This window comes from Acinonyx jubatus, chromosome C1, assembly GCF_027475565.1.
Source record: "Acinonyx jubatus isolate Ajub_Pintada_27869175 chromosome C1, VMU_Ajub_asm_v1.0, whole genome shotgun sequence".
Lineage (NCBI taxonomy): Eukaryota > Metazoa > Chordata > Mammalia > Carnivora > Felidae > Acinonyx > Acinonyx jubatus.
In genome coordinates this window covers 53373706-53393692 of record NC_069381.1, presented here as the reverse complement: position 1 = coordinate 53393692, position 19987 = coordinate 53373706, and the positions used below count along the sequence as shown (strand labels likewise).

Genomic DNA, 19987 nt, shown 5'->3' with positions numbered 1-19987 from the left:
AACTAAAAATCCCATCTACTCACTTCTCCACCAGCTGACCTACCTCCCCACCCCCACTTTGTAGGATGGGACCGAAATCCTCCCATTAAGACCATCTAGAATCTTTCACACTGCAAAAATAGGCAGACTGAAACCTCACAGGAAATAAAAACCCACCAAGACGTTGTGTGCTGATTAGCATTTACACATTTAGTTTAGTGTAAAGTGAACCTGATAATTCCTTTCTTCATCAAGCTCGTCCATACAGCACCTCAGTATTACTCTCTTCCAATCCCCTCACTAATTTCCAGGATGACTTCCATCATACTTTATCTCTTTCTAAGACTCGGAGTACTGCTCAGTCCATTATGAATTATGCCTTCTGACTTCTGTTTCACTCTTACTACAAGGCTCCAATCCTTTCATCTTTTCTCTATGCCATCTTTATTTTCTTTTCTTCAGCCCACTATTCCTACCATTTAAGGTTTAAGGTAATACAGTAGAGAGAATGTTGAGACATGCTAAAATAATTTTGTATATCCTCAGGTCTCTTCATTGTGTGTCAGAGGTTGGGTTTCCCAGGAAACAGACTTCCAGATAGAGATTTGCATGCAGGTGGCTTATTGGGAAGTGCTCCACAGAACACCATCTCCAAGGGAGTAAGAGAAGCAGGACTGGACAGCTGGGAAAGAAGAAAAACAATACAGCTGCCACAGGTGCCTAAGACAATTTCACAAGGAATACTGAAGCTGGGATGACCCTTCTGAGATATCCCTAATTGAGGCCAGGGGAGAGGGCTTTATATCATCTACATTGATTAGTCAACAGTCCGAATAGCAAAACACAGCATCCACTATAATCCACTTCTCACGCTGCCTGAATCCATTTGCTTCACATAATGAATTTACCTCATCTGGGAAGAACTCTTCCAGAATTCTAACTGGTCTTTCCTCCTTGGAAAAACTTACAAGATGAAGAAAGTTGGTGGAACAAACTATAGCTTCTGCCACTGCAGCTGGTCCTTGAAACATAGCTGACTCTTTTTTTTCTTTTTTAATGTTTATTTATGTATGAGGAGAGAGACAGAGCACAAGCAGGAGAGGAGCAGAGAGAGAGAAGGAGACACAGAATCCGAAGCAGGCTCCAGGCTCCAAGCTGGCAGCACAGAGTCCAATGCGGGGCTCCAACCCATGACCTGCAAGAGCATGACCTGAGCCGAAGTTGGACACTTAACCGACTGAGCCACCCAGGCGCCCTGAAACACAATTGATTCTTATCACCTTCCTCTACTTCCTATTCTCTTATTTATTTGTTTGTTTCTTATTTTAATTCCAGTGTAGTTAACATACAGTGTTATATTAGTTTCAGGTGTACAGTAGAGTGATTCAAAAATTCTATAAGTTGCTCGGTGCTCATCAAGATAACTAACTGTACTCTTGATCCCTTGACCTATTTCACCCATCCCCACCCACCTCTCTTCTGATAACCATCTGTTTGTTCTCTATAGCTAAGTGCCTGTTCTTCTGTTAGTCTCTTTTTTTTTCTTGGTTCATTTGTTTTGTTTCTTAAACTCCACATTAGTGAAATCGTATGGTATTTGTGTTTCTCTGACTTATTTCACTTAGCATTATACTTTCTAGATCCTTCCATGCCACTGCAAATGGCAAGATCTCATTCTTTTTTATGGCTCAGAAATACTTTATTGGGTATATCTACACCACATCTTCTTTATCCACTCATCTATTGATTGACCCTTGGACTCCTTCCATATCTTGGCTATTGTATATAATGCTATTATAAACATAGGGGTGCATATATCCTTTTGAATTAGTGTTTTCGTATTCATTTACCCAGCAGTAGAATTACTGGACCATACAGCAATTCTATTTTTTACTTTTTGAGAAACCTCCATACTGTTTTCCACAGTGGCTGCACCAGTCTGCATTCCTACCAACAGTGCAAGAGGGCTCCTTTTTTTCCACATCCTCACCAAGACTTGCTGTTCTTTATTTTTCATTTTAGTCATTCTGACAGTTGTGAGATCATATCTCACTGTGGTTTTGATTTGCATTTCTCTGACAGTAAGTGATAACGAACATCTTTTCATGTGTCTATAGGCTATCTGGATGTCTCCTTTGGAGAAACGTCTGTTCATGTCTCCTGCCCATTTTTAATTGAATTATTTTTCTTTTGGGTGTTGAATTGTGCAAGTTCTTTATATATTTTGGATACCAATCCTTTATTGGATACATCACTTGCAAATATCTTCCCCTGTTCAGTAAGTTATTTTTCAGTTTTGTTGATTGTTTCCTTTGCTATGCAGAAGCTTTTTATTTTGATTTAGTCCCAGGAGTTTATTTTTGCTTTTATTTCCTTGTCTCAGGAGACATATCTAGAAAAATGAAATATGGCCAACGTCAGAGAAATAACTGGCTGTGCTCTCTTTTAGGGTTTTTATGGTTTTAGGTCTCACATTTAGGTCCTTAATCCATTTTGAGTTTATTTTTCTGTACGGTGTAAGAAGGTTATCCAGGTTCATTCTTTTGGATGTAGCTGTCTAGTTTCCCCAACACTGTTTGATGAAGAGACTGTCTTTTTCCCACTGCATATTCTTACCTCCTTTCTCAAAGATTAGTTGACCATATAATCATGGGTTTATTTCTGAGCCCTCTATTCTGTTCCACTGACCTATGTCTCTATTTTTGTACCAGTGCCATACTATTTTGGTTACTACAGCTTTGTACTATAACTTGAAATCTGGAATTATGATACCTCCATTTTTCCCCTTCATTTTCAAGATTGCTTTGGCTATTTGGGATCTTTTGTAGTTCCATACAAATTTTAGGATTGTTTGTTCTGGTTCTGTGAAAAATTCTACTTCTTATTCTTAATCCCCTTTATTCAGCTAGCATCTCTACTAGTCTAGGTAGCTTAAATGGTGGGTGATTAGGACTCACTTTCTCGAAATATATGACCCCTGATTACCATGCTGTTCTTCTCATGCCATTGCTACTTCACTTGTACATTTATTAGCGATAAGTAGTGATCAAGGTCAACATCAACACTGATAAGCCATATTAATAAAAAATCACTCTTTACTTACATCCGGGGTCTTCCTCCAAAAAATATATAACTCTAGTCTACTGAGGAGAAAAACATCAGACAAATCTCAGCTGAGGGACATTCTACAAAATACTCAACCATTACTCGTGAAAACTGTCAAGGTCATCAAAAACAAAGAAAGTCTTAGAAATGGTCACAGCTACGAAGAGTCTAAGGAGACAAGACATTGAAATGTAAAGTGGTATCCTGAATGTCATCCTGGCATTTAGGGGGAAAAAGGACATTAGGAAAATATTAAGGAAATATTAATAAAGTATAGACTTGAGTTAATAGTCATATGTCAATATTGGTTCATTGATTATGATAAATGAACCAAACTGATGTGAGATGCTAATAAGAAAACTAGGGGCAAGGTACATGGAAACTCTGTTTTTGCAATTTTTGCAATTATTCTTCAGATATAAAACGGTTCTAAAATAAAAGTTTTTGAAAAACTAAATTACTTTTAAGGAGATAAATATCTTTTTTAGTAAAAACGAACAAAAAATGTTTGTCATTATAATTATGGAATGACAGTCCTAGGGCATGATAGAAATTTGGACAAGATAAACAGTGGACTAAATTTGGAGGGAATGTGATATTCTAAGAACTGGCTAGCAGAAGGAGACTGAGGAGGAAATGGGAAGTAATCAGTGGTATAGCAGGAGACCATGGATACTGAAGAGTGAAGTCAGTCCCCAAAATACTTCCAGTGGTAGGAATGGCTAATGAAGTTTAAGAACAGTGTTCCGAATATCTAATTTAAAATTTTCTCCACCATTATGATGTAAGTAAGCTCCACCTTTGTGCTACTTCCTTTTTTCCACTTAAGTATTTCTTCTAGACAACACCAGTGCTATTTTTGAGAAATCAAGGAAAATGGGATGCTTTGGGGCACATGTTGGCTAGATAGAGAACAGCCACAAGAGGCAATAATGCAAAGCAAAAAGAAGAATTTCAGAAGTGGAAAATCAGAACAAGAGTGACCAGAAAAGACATAAGCTGGGGCATATGGGTGGCGCAGTCAGTTGAGCGTCTGACTTCGGCTAAGGTCATGATCTCACGGTTTGTGGGTTCGAGTCCCAGGTCAGGCTCTGTGCTGACAGCGCAAAGCCTAGAGCCTGCTTTGGATTCTCTAATTCTCTATGTCTCCCTCTCTTTCTGCCCCCCCCCCCCAAAAATAAATAAATGTATAAAAACAGTTAAAAGACATAAGCCCTCTGAGAGTCTTCAGAGGTATGAAGGGGAGCAGGAACACAATGGATCTCCCCTAAACCTGGAGACATTAGTCACATGCACAGTATAATTCTGTGAGGCAATTATGTAATGAAACATATGCCTAGAAGAGTGCTAATTTATAGGCCTTTTTTCAAAAAAGGAATTGTGAAAGTAGCTGTCACTTGGCAATTTCATGAGTGTAAAATGTTCAACTCCAGTTCCTGCCCACCACTTCAAACAAAAGGAAGTTGCAATTTATTTGTTACCATCTTAGTTAGAATAATAATATGCCAGCACAGAAACTTCCTTTCAATTATGTGGTCCTGGCTTTCTGCCTTCTTAAAATAAATAAAACGGCTTCATCCTACCTCTCAGAACAAAGACAACAGCACCCTGTAGCAGTTAAAGCAAAACCTCCTTAGGCCAACTTCTAACTGTGGACGTTCACCTCCCTTGCTCATGTAAGTGGAAATGTTTTCAAGTTGTTGTTTCATTGATGGCAGGATCCAGGTCTGTTAGCAGAGTAGGGCTCTTGTGGAAGGCACGTTAGGTGAGAACCTAGGGGAAACAGATCAATTCAACTTCATGAAGCAATTATTAATTGATCATACCAGGCAGTTTGATAAGGGATACAAAACTCAGTAACACTGCCCTATCCTCAAGAAACTTTCAGTCTAATAGGCAAGGTAAATAAAGCAAACAAGTAAATAGCTATTTAAAAATATAAAGAAGGACTGCAAGATGAAGAGTTCTGGAGATTGGTTGTACAACAATGTGAATATACTTAGTACTACTTAACTATATACTTGAAAATGGTTACAATGGTAAATTTTATGTTACATGTATTTTCACACAACTGAAACTTTTTTTTTATTTTAAAAAGGAAAAAAAAAGTGTAAATAAAGATAATTGATTGACCACCTCCCTCTGGCTTGGCCCCGGGCAAGACTGGATTCTGCCTAAGAAAATCCACTTTAGGGGGGCGCCTGGGTGGCGCAGTCGGTTGAGCGTCCGACTTCAGCCAGGTCACGATCTCGCGGTCCGTGAGTTCGAGCCCCGCGTCAGGCTCTGGGCTGATGGCTCAGAGCCTGGAGCCTGTTTCCGATTCTGTGTCTCCCTCTCTCTCTGCCCCTCCCCCGTTCATGCTCTGTCTCTCTCTGTCCCAAAAATAAATAAACGTTGAAAAAAAAAAATTAAAAAAAAAAAGAAAAAGAAAATCCACTTTAGGAAAAAAGGAAAGCACCATTTAGCAAAAAACTATGATGGAGAATCAATCATCAAATGCTAAGAGAACAAGTAGAAATACCAAAGAGCCAGAATTGGTGTGGAGATGGACAGAAAAGAGGACAGAGATGGGCAGAAAACTCACAGGGTCCAAGAAGTGGCAGAGTACCAGAGTGTATGCTGGCCCAATTCCTGATGACTGCTTTGGGCACCTCTGGCTCCCTTTTTAAGTTGTTAGGCAAGCAATTCAGAATGTGTAGGGGCAGAGACTGGATAGCTATATAGTAAGGGCTAATGCTGGAGAACAAATTCCAAGGACCAGACAAAGAGGAAGGAGGATTAAAATGAGCTTTACCCAAATAAGTCAATCAGAGAAGACAAATACCACATGATTTCACTCATATGTGGAATTTAAGAAACAAAACAGATGAACATATGAAAAGGTGGGGGGAAAAGAGAAGAGAGGAAAACAGACCGTAAGAGACTTGTAACGATAGAGAACAAATTGAGAGTTGATGGAGGGAGGTGAGTGGGGGATGGGCTAGATGGGTGATGGGTATAAGGAGGGAGCTTGCAATGAGCACCGGGTGTTGTATGTAAGTGATGAATCACTGAATTATACTCCTGAAACCAATATTGCACTGTATGTCAACTAACTAAAATTTAAATTAAAAAATAATAATAAAGTGAGCTTTACAAGATGAAGACATTTTGTCATATGGGACGAGGGGGGAAAAAAGCATTTCTGTATGAAATGAACAACATAACCACTGAAGCTGGGAAAGGCCAGGGATTGTGGTCACATATCTAATAGATGAATGTATCCAAAATTTAGAGAATTAAGAAAATTAAGAGAGTGGAGTGCCTGGCTGGCTCAGTCAATAAATAGAACATGCAACTTGTGATCTCAGGGTTGTGAGTTCAAGCCCCATGTTGGAGATAGAGTTTACCTGAAAGGAAAGGAAAGGAAAGGAAAGGAAAGGAAAGGAAAGGAAAAAGAAAGAAAGAAAGAAAGAAAGAAAGAAAGAAAGAAAGAAAGAAAGAAGAGAAAATTAAGAGAATTAATGTGAGATAACCCTGGGGGGGGGGGGGTTGGCAGGGAACTAAGGCCACACTATTAAGGTCTTTCAAACCAGAATGAAGCATTAAACAAAATTAAACTGGCAATAGTGTTTTTAATATAATTTAGAAAGAGAATACATAAAAGACCTACTTAAGGCTTTTGCAGTGACTCAGGCAGTAAGAAGATTGCACCCAATATGAAGTTTCATCTTGATTATGGCTGGTATTCCCAGAAGCTAAGGCCTAGTACACACCTGAGCTAAGATCATGACAATGGTGACAGGAAATGGGGAATAAACAGAAAAAATATGAAGACAAAATCAATAGGATTTAATATTAGATTAGAAGTGGGGAAAGAATATATGATCTTGAAATTTGGAGCTTGGGTGCTTTGGGAAAGGAGGGAGAAGAAAATGTATCTTCTACCCCTACCTGTGCATAGAAAAGATTTTTTCATGCAAATCTTTCTCATTAGAAGTATAAACTATGGTTGAGCTTGGTAAATACAGTACAGAAAGGAGCACCAATAAGTAGATTATAACGGACATGAAACTGAGTTTATAAATTATCTAGCTATACACGTTGAAACAGCCATGAACAGTATTCTCAGCTAAACTAAAAAGGATTCTAAGCAAACTATATGCTTTAATGAATGAACAGCTTAGATCCTACTCCGTTTTTCTCAACAGCAAATACAAAAAGAAAAAAAAAAGCTAAGTAAATAGAAATGCTGCCCTATAGCTCAGCTCACAGTTTTAGAAGCAATCCATTTACCTTAACGACTCCTAACAGATACCTTCTAAAAGGCAAAGATACAGGTAAAAGGAAACTCAATGTTCCCAGCTCACAATGTTTCCATCTCTGCCCGGATGGACGGTAAAATAAGCAAGATGATTTACATACTTCCTGCCATAATATCTAGCTATTTGCTAAAAAGGATGTTTGCTTTTTACACCAGAGATATCCTGAGGTTCCCCTGACAGTCAATCAGAGAAGAGAGTGGCTCTCTCCTAGCAGACAGTGTTAGAGAGTGAATTACATTAATATACCTGACTACATTTCTCTTTGAAATCTTAAACTACAGCATAAAGATGATGCTTGGTTACTTAATAGTCAGTTACTTAGTGGGATATTCACTAAGAAATCTCATCTTTCTTCAGAGAAACATGAGCATTTGAGATTTTTCTGAAGTTTTACAATCTAACAACAAATAGACACATGAACCTGTTAGCTAGAAATGGAGCCTCTTCTTAAGACTCCCTTAACCCACTTGATATAGTATGTATATATGGGAAAATAAATATATTGTAAATAATATTTACAATAAAGGTATTTTAAGTGGGGCACCTGGGTTGCTCAGTTGTGTCTCACTCTTGATTTTGGCTCAGGTCATGATCTCACAGTTTGTGAGTTGGGATTCTCTCTCTCCCTCTGTCTCTGCCCCTCCTCGGTTCTCTCTCTCTCAAAATAAATAAACATCCAAAAAAAGAGAGAGATTTTAAGTATATCACAAACACCAGCCACTTCACACCTGAACAAGCAACAGCAAATTTCTAAGGCCAACGACAGCACTTATTTTAGGTAAGGATATGGAAACACTTTGCACAACCATATGCACAACCGTATATTGCTTAGCCAACAGTGTTGTGTGTGTGTTTTTTTAAGATTTTTATTTACTTATTTTTAGAGAGAGGGAAAGCACAACCAGGGAAGGGGCAGAGAGAAAGGCGAGAGCAAGAATCCCAAGCAGGCTCCGACTGTCAGCATGGAGCCTGAAGCGGGGCTCGAAGTCACGAGCCATGAGATCATGACCTGAGCTGAAGTTGAATGTTTAACCGACTGAGCCACCCAGGTGCCCCCAGTTTTTATCTTAGAGTCATCACTTGGTGGGTGGTCACTTGGTCTACCTAACCCCCTGCTCCCCCAATAGTGTTGTACCTATTATTGAAAATCAATGGGCATCTGATTCCTCAGGCACCCTGCAAGTTTGGCCCAGTGTTCCACAAACCTGATCAATTATTTACACTTTTGGAATCAACTCTCTGCTCACAGTCCTTTCTACTTCTTAGTTGAAGTCTAAGGAAACTCACTCAGAAAGGAGGTTGGAAGGTACTTCCAAGTCATCCAAGAGGGCTGAGGGCAAAATACAAGCACTTCGGCCATGAAGGGCCTGGCAGATGGCTAGTAAGAACTTTTTCCTAGATTCTAGCATTAAACACACACAGGATAGGCCATTTCCCACAAAATGTCTAAGAAGGATGAACAGTTATTCTGGGTCTTAAAACACAGTGTTCACTCTGAAGAACTGTCATTTCTCATGTGCCTTTCCCCGAAATACCATTCTCACCACAGCCCAGATCGAAATTCCCAGGATTGGAAGGGGGAAAGTTGAGAAAACCCATGGTGCATTAGGGAAAACAGAATTTCTCGACCAAGAAAACAGAAATTTAAGAAGCACGAGGGAGTTTGTGCTCACAGAGAAAGAAATCTGGGATAGGACTCATAGGAACACTCATCCTCAGGACAGGCCTTTAAAGAAGTTGTGTTACCACTGACAAATTTTTAAGATTTTTCAAACTAACATCTGAATTCCCAGAAAATGTACTATGCTCTTAGGAAATGTTTCTCTCGGTCCTCTGCCTTGCACATTGTTTTCTGTATCTCTCTCTGGGGTCATGGACAGCAGAATCTCACAGTTAATACAAACAACAATAAAAGCTACCATCTATTGAACACTTACTGCGTGCCAGGCGCTACATGAGTATTTCATAGACATTGATTGTTTTAACCCTCACGGCAATTCCTGTAAGTTGGTAGTATTAACCTCATTTTAGATATATAGAAACTGAAGTGCAAAGAAATTAAAAGAGCTGTGGGAAAGTATGGCGTGAGGTAGCAGAGCCAGGATTCAAATCCCTTAGTTTGGCGCCATACTGTTTTTATTCCTCATGAAAACAGAGGATGGACCAAGTATAAACTTGGCTACCACACTGGCATTTGGACTACAGCAAAAAAAATGTGCCTTCTTCCTCATGTCCCTTCTCACCCCTAAAACTGAACCCACAAGGGACGAGGACTAAGGGAAGGCATACACACGTTGGAATTGGAGAAAGGCAGCTTAAAAGCACGTGTTTAAAGGTTGGTTAATTTGATTGAAGTAAGAGTGGAATGGAAGGGATGAATTAAGAGCGCCATGAATGGCCACGTCTAATCTCTGGTTTCATTCAAGATGCATAATTAGAGAGACAAAGTCCCAAGTACATCTGCCAGTCTAGAAATCTAACCAATTTTATTTATTTAAATGTCATCGAATCTTCTTCACTGTTGGATTCTGGTAGAAACCTTATTTCATTTTCCCTAGCTATGTACATATATTTAGATAGAAACTTACGTGAAATGTGTGTGTGTATACATATATATATACACACATAACACTCGACTTACCCAATATTTATTTACTACACCTTCAACAACCCAGAATCTAAAAGGAAAACAAAAAGCAGGCAAAATGTTCTCTTTGCAGGCAAAATAGATATAGTAAACATCATGTACTTTGAGCACTGCATCATCCCTGCACGTGCCCACACTAAGAGCTTAAGAACCTTTATTTTGCTGTTACTGTTCACAGCTTGGTATTTGGCAACCTGTTTGTTTTTTCATTTCACTGTTGATAAGAGGTAAATATAAAGGGATGATTATTAGAGGCAACAGTCCTTGTCAGCAGCAAAAAGTGACAACTGACAGGCCAATAGCTAAATGATAGAAAGTATATTCACATATAGTAGTTACTTAATATACTGTGGTAGAATGAATGGGTGAATGAATAAACGTTCTAAAAACCCTATTACACAACAAGTTTGACAGCAGTTCATGGGAAAAGATCTAGGTATTTTAGTTGTCCAAAGGCAGAATGTGAGTCAAAAATTAGTGTTACATTAGGTCAAATAAACTGTTCTATGCAATGTGTGTGCATATGTGTGTGTGTCCATCTGTAAAGGTGGAACAGGGATTATGCTAAGGATTCAGAGATCTCACAGAATGAAGGCAGCTGACCCTAGTGGAAAGTGGAGCCAGGCACTGGGAAACCATGTGGTTCACAGGCAGCCAAGGAATGTGTCTCTCCCTCTGTGTTTCTCTCCATGGACCTGCACTATTTCTCTTGCTTCTACTCCATGAGGCTGTGCCTACACATGCCTCTACCTTTAGCCTCAATGCTGGGCCTTTCAACTTCTCTCCCTAGAGACAGAACTTCCAAATTCCCAGGAGAGGAATCTAATTGGCCCAAATAAAATCGTATTATGTACCCTAATCCCAACCAGTTGTGGTCAAGCATGGCAGGGTCAGTGTAACACCATAACCACCTGGAGTAGCCTTTAAGCATTTATTCATTCAACCACTCATTTATTTCTTTACATATGACATGTGGTCCCCAACCACATGAGCTCACATTTGAAAAGAGTCACATTTCATGTTTCATATTCAAAGAAACAGAATCTTCTGTTGCAGTCGCTTTATGAAAGATATTAAGAAACTAGACCATGTTCATGGATGGATCACTAAGTCTATGAGAAATTTGGAAGCCCTGCCTCAAGAAGAATTGTTCAGGACTCTGAGGCTGCTAGTGTAGAAAAGAGAAAACTCATTCAGTCATTCATCAAGACATTTCAGGAGTACCTACTTTATTTCCCACACTGTTCTACACGCTATAGTTGTAATGGAGCACAAAATATGACCCGATTTTCTCACATAGGAAACCTGTCTCACAAAGGAAACTTGATTGTTGTCTTCAAATTTTAACAATTTGTCATGAATAAAATATAGACTTATCCTATGCTGCTTTCAAAGGCAGAACTCATCAGAGAATGAAAGTTATAGAACTGAAGACAGAAGAATGTGCTATCTAACCATTGGTGAGGTCCAGAAATTAAAACTCCGAGGAGATTATGTCTCCATCCCCAACTATGGTACATGGGAGAACTATCAGGAATATTGTCAGTGATTCTGGCAAAAAAGAAAAGATGGAACCAAGGTATTTGCTAAAGTCCCTTGTAAGTCTAAGACTCCAAAATGGAGCTTCAGAGAACAGAGTTCGGAAACATAATACCACATCTGAACCTCCAGTTTAGCTCAGAGAAAGGGCTTCCCACTAGACTTCATTATGTTATTTTCCACCCTCATTCTTCTCAGATACACTCTGTACAGATGGCATTGCAGGAATGTTCAGAGACACACAGTGGCTCCAAAAGAACATTTTTATAAGTAATGTTGTAGGCTGACTGTATAAATTGGCAATAGAAGCACTATAGGATCTATTGTTACTGATCTGTTTTTATAACAATACTGAAAAATGACACAACTTCTAACCAGAAAGGGAACTAAATAGTCTAGCTTGTGTGTGTGTGTGTGTGTGTGTGTGCGCGTGTGTGTGTGCGCGCCTGCATATGATGGAGATGAAGGATTTACGTAAGTGACCTTGAAGCTCATCTATATCTACCTAAGATGCTTTCTGTGGTAACAGTGGGAGACAATGAAGCTGAATTTTACATGTAAACTTCAGAGCCCACGAGATGTGGGTTTGAGTCCTGGCTCTCTCATCTCTACTTATGTCTGTTTCCTCATTTGTAGAATGAATATAATGACAATGTGTATGATTAAAAGAGATAATAGTACACACAAAGCACTTAGCCCAATGCAGTGCCCCACCCACAGTGACCAAACAACAAACACTAGATATAATATTTACATAACAATGAACATGCAGTGACTATCCTTCTATATGCCAGACAATGTGCTGACTGCTTTACATGTGTTTTCTCATTACTCTCTCTGTTTTATAGTTCAGGAAAGTAAGACTTAGAGGAGTTAAGCAAATCACTCAAAGTCAAACAGTGCGTGAAGGGGCTGGAATTTCAGCCTAAGTTTTAAATAAAGAGTTTAAACCCCAGTGGTTTCTAACTAGTGAATATAGCTCCACTTCAAGTTCATTCTCTCTGCCAGCATCTTGAATATCTGGCTTCTGCCTGAAATGGTATCTCATCGTGGTTTTAATCTGCATTTCCAAGATTGTTCATGAGTCTATGTTCATGGTTTTGTCTTTCTCTTATTGATTTGTATAAATACTGTATATTGTGAATACTAATTATGGAGTTTATTTGCCAGATACACACTCACACAGATATGTGAAACCTTCTCCACTTCTTTTCCTTTCTGCTGTCTTTATGGTGTCTCCTGATGAATGGAAATTCTTAATTAGGGCAATTACATTCATCAATCTTTATGGTTTGTACTCTTTAGATTTTGTTCAAATGGTATCTTCCTATTTCAAGTCATAGACATTTTCTTATACTTTCTTCTAAAAGTTTTATTTAGCTTTGACTTCCACATTTACATTTTTACTAGCTATGGAATCAGTATTTGTTTACTGTGAAGTAGAGGTCCAATTCCATTTTTTCTAATAATTTCAATCCATTTGTTGACCATTCCATTTTTCCACTAGTTTCTGTTATATATCAAATTTGTTCTGTTCCATTGGTATCTCGGTCCCTTAGTTCTTGCACCAATCACATTTCTTATTTAATATAACATCATAATAAGATTTGCTTCTTCTTTTTCAGAACTATTTTGGCCATTCTTGGGCCCTCAGTGTTCCACATAAATTTTAAAACCAGCTTTCAAACTTTGCTCTCTCAAGCCTTCAAGGACAGCACAAATAATTTTTCGATTTTTACTTTTATTTTTAATTTTTTAAAATGTTTATTCATTTTTGAGAGAGAGAGAGAAACAGAGAGCAAGCAGAGGAAGAGCAGAGAGAGAGAGGGACACCGAATCCAAAGCAGGCTCCAGGCTCTGAGCTGTCAGCACAGAGCCCAATGCAGGGCCCAAACCCATGAATGCGAGATCATGACCTAAGCGAAGTCAGACGCTTAACTGACTGAGCCACCCAGGTGCCCCTAGATTTTTACTTTAATATCATTGAATATGTCGTTTCATTTGAGTAGATGTTACATCTTCAAGATAGTCTATTTAATTCACATATATGGTTTACCTTCTATTAATGAATTTTAAAATTTTCTCCACAAAGATGTGGTTTTTTTAGGTTATTCCAGGAGTATGTTTGTGCGTGCCTGTGTATGTGTATAAAATTTCTAATGTAAATCAAATTGTATCTTTTTATTTCAACTATTTTCTAAGTTTTTGTTGCTGTTGCATAGACATACAATAGATTTTTGCGTATTACATTTTACCAACAACATATCTAAACTTTTTTTATCAATTTCAGTAATGTATCTCTAGATTGTACAGGTATTCTATGTAAATGATCATATAAATTTCTCATAGCTGTAATTTCCTCTCTGTAATACTTAATACTTTCTGTTTTCTTGTTAGTTTTGTTTTGTTTGTAGCATTAACTAATACCAGGGGAGCCTGGGTGGCTCAGTCAGTTAAGCATCTGGCTCTTGGTTTCCACTCAGGTCATAATCTCAGTTTCTTGAATTTAATACCCCCCCCCCCACCCGCCATCAGGCTCCATGCTGACAGGGCAGAGTCTGCTTAAGATCCTCTGTCTTCCTCTCTCTCTGCTCTCCCCCACTTGCACTGTCTCTCTCTCTCTCTCTCTCAAAAATAAATAAACTTAAAAAAACTTTTTTTAAAAATTAAGAAAAACACACACACAAATACCTGAAAGATCATGTGTTAAAGTTGTACCATTAAGTATGGTTTGCTGTAAGTTTGGGGGAGATACCTTTTCTCAGGTTATGGAAATTCCCTTTATTTCTAATTTTATATGAGGTTTTCTCCTCAATCATGAACAGATACTGAGGGGGTGCCTGGCCAACTCAGTCAATAAAGCATACAATTCTTGATCTTGGGGTCATCAGTTCAAGCCCACATTGGGTGTAGAGATTACTTAAAAAAATAAAAAATAATGATAGCATATGAACAGACACTGAATTTTATCAAATGCTTTTCCTACATACATTGAGATGATAAAATCATTTTTATATTCTAATTGGTTGCTGTGAATGTTATTAACAGACTGTTCCAAAGTCAAAGCATGTTTATATTCTGAAATAAATTGAACTTGATTGAGATGTATTAATGTCTTGGGGTGCCTGGGTGGTTCAGTCGGTTAAACACCTGACTTTTGATTTCATCTCAGGTCATGATCTCACCATTCATGAGATTGAGCCCCAAGTCAGGCTCTGCACTGACACCACAGAACCTGCTTGGGATTCTCTCCTCCACACCCCCCAGATCCCCCTCTCTCTTCGCTCTCAAAAATAAATAATATTTTTTTTTAAGATGTAATAATGTCTTATTGACATTGCTGGGTTTTTTTTCAAGTATACTGTTTGGGTTTTTTGTAGCTATGTTTTGAACATGAAGCCTATAATTTTTTTATACTTATTTTATCTACATTTAGAATGAAATAAGTTGGTCAACTGCTTCTTATCTTTTTTTTTTTTCTGGGAAAACTACATAATACCAGGATTTTCTGTCTCTTGGTTAATGTGTTTGAGCTCACCTGCAAAACCAACAAGGTTTCAATTCATTGATGAGTGCGGGAGTAAAAGAGGGAGGTTGATAACCATACTGCTATTAATGTATTTAATTTTCTGCTTTACCTTAGGCTAGTAGTCCCCCACCCCACCCAGAAATGGACTTTTCTAGGCTACTATGGGCTGAATCGTGTTCCCAGAAAATTCATACGTTGACGCTCTAACACCCAGTACCTCAGGATGTGACTCTGTTGGGAGAACAGGGCCTTCAAAGAGGTGATTAAGTCAAAATGAGGCCATTAGGGTAGGTCCTAATCCAATCTGACTGCTGTCCTTATATAAAGAAGAAATTTGGATCCACAGAGAAATATGACAGCACGTATGCTCTCACACAGAGAAAACAACACATGAGGATACAGCAAGAAGGCGGACATCTGCAAGCTGAGGACAGAAGCCAAGGGAAACCAAACTCAGAAAGACCTTGACTTTAGACTTCTATTTATTGTCCACAATACAACGGTGAGAAAATTAATGTCTGTCCTTTAAGTCACCCAGACTGTGGTATTTTGTTAGAGCAGCCCTGGAAAATAAATACAAATCTACTGAATTATAAGCTAGCTGTTGAAACTATTTTTTTTCTCACCCTTTTTATTGTGTATTTTGCCTCTTCATCTCTTTGCTTTTCTCCTCATCAGGCTTGCTAGAAGTTTTTCTGTCTTCTGAAGAGTAAACCAGACCCTCTGGTTTGGATCCTGGCTCTGCCATTAACTAGTTGTGGAATGTTTGACAAGCCACTCACGGGGCTGTTGTGGCGATTAGGAGCTAACATGAATAAACCACTTAAAACAGTACCAGTCAGTGCTAAGTATTAGCTCTTTTTGTTAGTATTGTGATGGTTATTATTCAAAGTATCATATTTCGGTATTGTTCATTTTCTCTATTGCTTTTCTGTTTTGTGTTATCTTTATTATTTGTTCTTGTTTTTTGTTGCATGGTGGTGTTTTTTCTTTTAGCTTACTCTTCTTTTTCTAGGTTAAGTTAAAAACCTTTGCTAACTTATTTTTCAGTATTTCTATTTTTTGTTCAGAAAATCTACTCAAACCTATAAATTTCCTCTGCTTTTAGCTACTTTCAGCAAATTTTGATACAAAATGCTTTCGTTATCATTTACCTGTAGGCATTTTGTAATTTCCTCTTAATTTTTTTAATGTTTATTTATTATTTTTGAGAGAGAGACACACACACACAGAGTGGGGGGAAAGGCAGAGAGAGGGAGACACAGAATCTGAAGCAGGCTCTGAGCTGTCAGCACAAAGTCCAACATGGGGCTTGAACTCACAGTCCAAGAGATCATGACCTGAGCCGAAGTCAGACGCTTAACCAACTGAGCCACCCAGGCGCCACTGTAATTTCCTTTATTTTTTTAAATTTCTTTTTAATTTTTTAAAATTTACATCCAAATTAGTTAGCATATAGTGCAACAATGATTTCAGAACTAGATTCCTTAGTGCCCCTTACCCATTTAGCCCATCCCCCCTCCCACATCCCCTCCAGTAACCCTCAGTTTGTTCTCCATATTTATGAGTCTCTTATGCTTTGTCCCCCTCCCTGTTTTTATGTTCTTTTTGTTTCCCTTCCCTTATGTTCATCCGTTTTGTCTCTTAAAGTCCTCATATGAGTGAAGTCATATGATTTTTGTCTTTGACTGACTAATTTCACTTAGCATAGTACCCTCCACTTCCATGCACATAGTTGCAAATGGCAAGATATCATTCTTTTTGATTGCCAAGTAATACTCCATTGTATATACATCCACGTCTTCTTTATCCATTCATCCATCGATGGACATTTGGGCTCTTTCCATACTTTGGCTATTGTTGATAGTGCTGCTATAAACATGGGGGTGCATGTGCCCCTTCGAAACAGCACACCTGTATCCCACGGGTAAATGCCTAGTAGTGCAATTGCTGGGTTGTAGGGTAGTTCTATTTTTAGTTTTTTGAGGAACCTCCATGAGGTTGTTGCCTGAGTTGTGAATATTAGCCATTCTGACAGGTGTGAGTCAGAATCTCATTGTGGTTTTGATTTGTATTTCCCTGATGATGAGTGATGTTGAGCATGTTTTCATGTGTCGGTTGGCCATCTGGATGTCTTCTTTGGAGAAGCACTGTAATTTCCTTTTAAACTACCATTTATTGCAAGGCTTCCTCAGAGCCCACTATTCTTTTTTAGTTTGTTTCTAGAAATTTTGAATGTTTTATCCTATTTCCATTATATTTAGCTTTATTGCAGTCCCTCCTTAATACATTCATCTCCATCCAGCTCACTGTCCGAAGTGCTTCTGTTCCTGGCACACAGATACCATATCTCCCTGTATTTTTCTGAGGATGACAAACTATCTCTTAAATAGTCCTCTGGATCCTAGAGTAGCTTGTTTTGAGATGTGTACTCTTTCCTCCAAATCTTCCTGATACTGCTTTTTTTTCTTCGTTTGCACAGTTTTTTTCCACCCAAGAAACCATTCTAACTGATTTTCTTTCTCTACTTCTTGAACAAGGCAAGACCTATTCAAGCTCCAGGTTCCAATAGCATAGGCTGGGTGGATCTCCCCTGGGTCCTACTTGTCATCTCTTGGTATGGATGTTGGCTACCTTTCTTACATCTGCAACCGAAGGGCAGATTCACTGCCACTGCTCTCATTCCAAAGTCTAGTTCCTAATCCTAGTCAACTTCCCTCTTTCTGGACTGCCTGTGCTCTACATGGTGAACATAGCCCGCTCACACAATTCCACAATCCCACTCTCCTGAGCTTTTATTTTTTTTTTATTTTTATTTTTTTATCTTTAAGCCATCTGAACTGATTAAGTACCCATCCACTAAGAGTGAGTTTCTTCTTTTCAACTCAAATCTTCAGGACAATATTCCTGGGAGTTAGCTGTTTAGACTACAGTAGCGGCTACTAATTTTCTTTTACTCTCTCCCCAGTTGTTTCAGGGGATTTGTAGTTTCATGTCCATCTGGCATGAAGAGGATGGTTGAGTTTGATGGTGGACACAAGGAAGATCAAGAAACATGTCCTTTAAGCCCATTTTCTGTTTGTCTGAGTGAATGAAGAGGTATGCAATATTGCCCTTTCATCAGGTGGATGTTTCTGGAAAAAGACCTGGTGTATGCCAGATGTTGCTTTGAAAATTACTTTCTGATGTGTCCTATCTCTGTCACTTACTTACAGGTAACCCTGGGTGCAAATTTATTAGCCCCTCTGTGCTCTGTTCTCCTCTTATTTTAAAAAATGTTTTAATTTTATTTGAGAGAGACAGCATGCATGGGGGAGGGGCAGAAAGAAAGGGAGAGAGAGAATCCCAAGCAGGCTCCATGCTGCCAGCACAGAGCCCAACGTGGGGCTTGAACTCACAAAACTGTGAGATCATGACCTGAGCCGAAACCAAGAGTCAGACACTTAACCAACTGGGTCACCCAGGCGCCCCTCCTATTATATAAAGGAGATACCTACCTCATTGGGTTATTATGAGGCATAAAAGAAACCATGCACATAAAGTACTTAGAATTATGCCTGGCTGTAATGAATGCTTCATCAATGGTAGGCATTATCATTATCACTCTTATTATTTAATAATGCAGTTGTTATTAAATGTGTCTTGAACTGTGAGCTCTGAGAGGTAGGTCCATTTCTATCTCTTCCAGCTGAATAATTCTGAGCTTTACTTTCCTTACTGTGCCTTAATTTTCTCGTTTGTAAAATTGTAGTGTTCAGATACATAATCATCAAAATCCTGCCTGCTCTGACATACTGAGATTCTGTGGAAACTATAGCAACGCTGCTTCGCACATCCTCTGGGGAAAGAGATCCTTTGTAAGAAGTCTGTATTAAATAAACACAGGTCTTTAAACCTCACCAAGTAGAACGGGGCCTGGGACAAGGACCTTAATACAAAGTTCTACTTGTCCTCAAGTGGCTCTGACCAAATATGTCTTTGCAGTGCGTCCTTCTTTTTTTCCTTCTTACTGACTCTCTGGGGTTCTTTCCCTCTGTCTTAGCTCAGGGCGCTAAAACAAAATACCATAGACTGGGTGGCTTATGAACAACAGGAATTTATATCTCACAGTTCTGGAGGCTGGGGGTATGAGATCAGGTGCCAGCATAGTCAGGTTCGGCTGAGGGCCTTCATCTGGGTTACAAACTGGCCACTTCTACTTGTGACTTTATGTGGGAGAGGGAGAAAACAGACCTTCTTGTGACACTTATAAGGACACAATCCTATTCATGAGAGTCCCACCCTCATGATCCCATCTAATCCTCATCCCCTCTGAAAGGCCCCACCTCCCAATACCATCACATTGGGGTAACATAGACATTCAACATATAAATTTGGGGGGCACATAAACACTCAGACCCTAACACTCTCCTTTCAAATTACTGGGTCCTTTTCTTTACCAACATTCTGTTCCTCTTCTCCAAATTGAGCTGGAACCTAAATCAGTTGGCTAATTCATTGGCTAATTATACTTTACGACATAATACGATACTTCATTATTAAATCAAAATCTTCTCCTTCGCTCTATAATGTAGAACGTTGCTTCAACCAGAATTCTAGGCATCATCAAATAGGTGTGAAAGATATTTGGGAATGAAAAGAGGTAAAAATAATCTTACAAATCGCATATTTATCATTTCTTCTACCGGGATGTGGCTTTATCTTCTCTATTACCTAGTCAGGACCATAATGGCAGAGTATTTTTTTTATTTTTACCAGGTTTGTGAACCTATCATGAGAATTCTCAACCAGACCCTACCTGGCCTAATCTGCCAGAGCTCACCTCTTTCCTTTCGCTACTTTACCACAGGTGGTACCACCATCCACTTCTCAGCAGCATAACTC

At 38.8% G+C, this 19987-nt stretch overlaps 1 protein-coding gene across 1 annotated transcript in view; it reads right to left on the bottom strand.

Annotated features, from left to right (window-relative positions):
- LEPR (leptin receptor) overlaps positions 1–19310 on the bottom strand; it is a 135597-nt gene extending 116287 nt beyond the window's left edge. Inside the window, exon 1 of the mRNA XM_053214192.1 lies at positions 19212–19310. The gene's annotated coding sequence lies outside the window, so the exon portion shown is untranslated. The remainder of the gene's footprint in view (positions 1–19211) is intronic.
- Between the last annotated feature and the right edge of the window lie 677 nt (positions 19311–19987).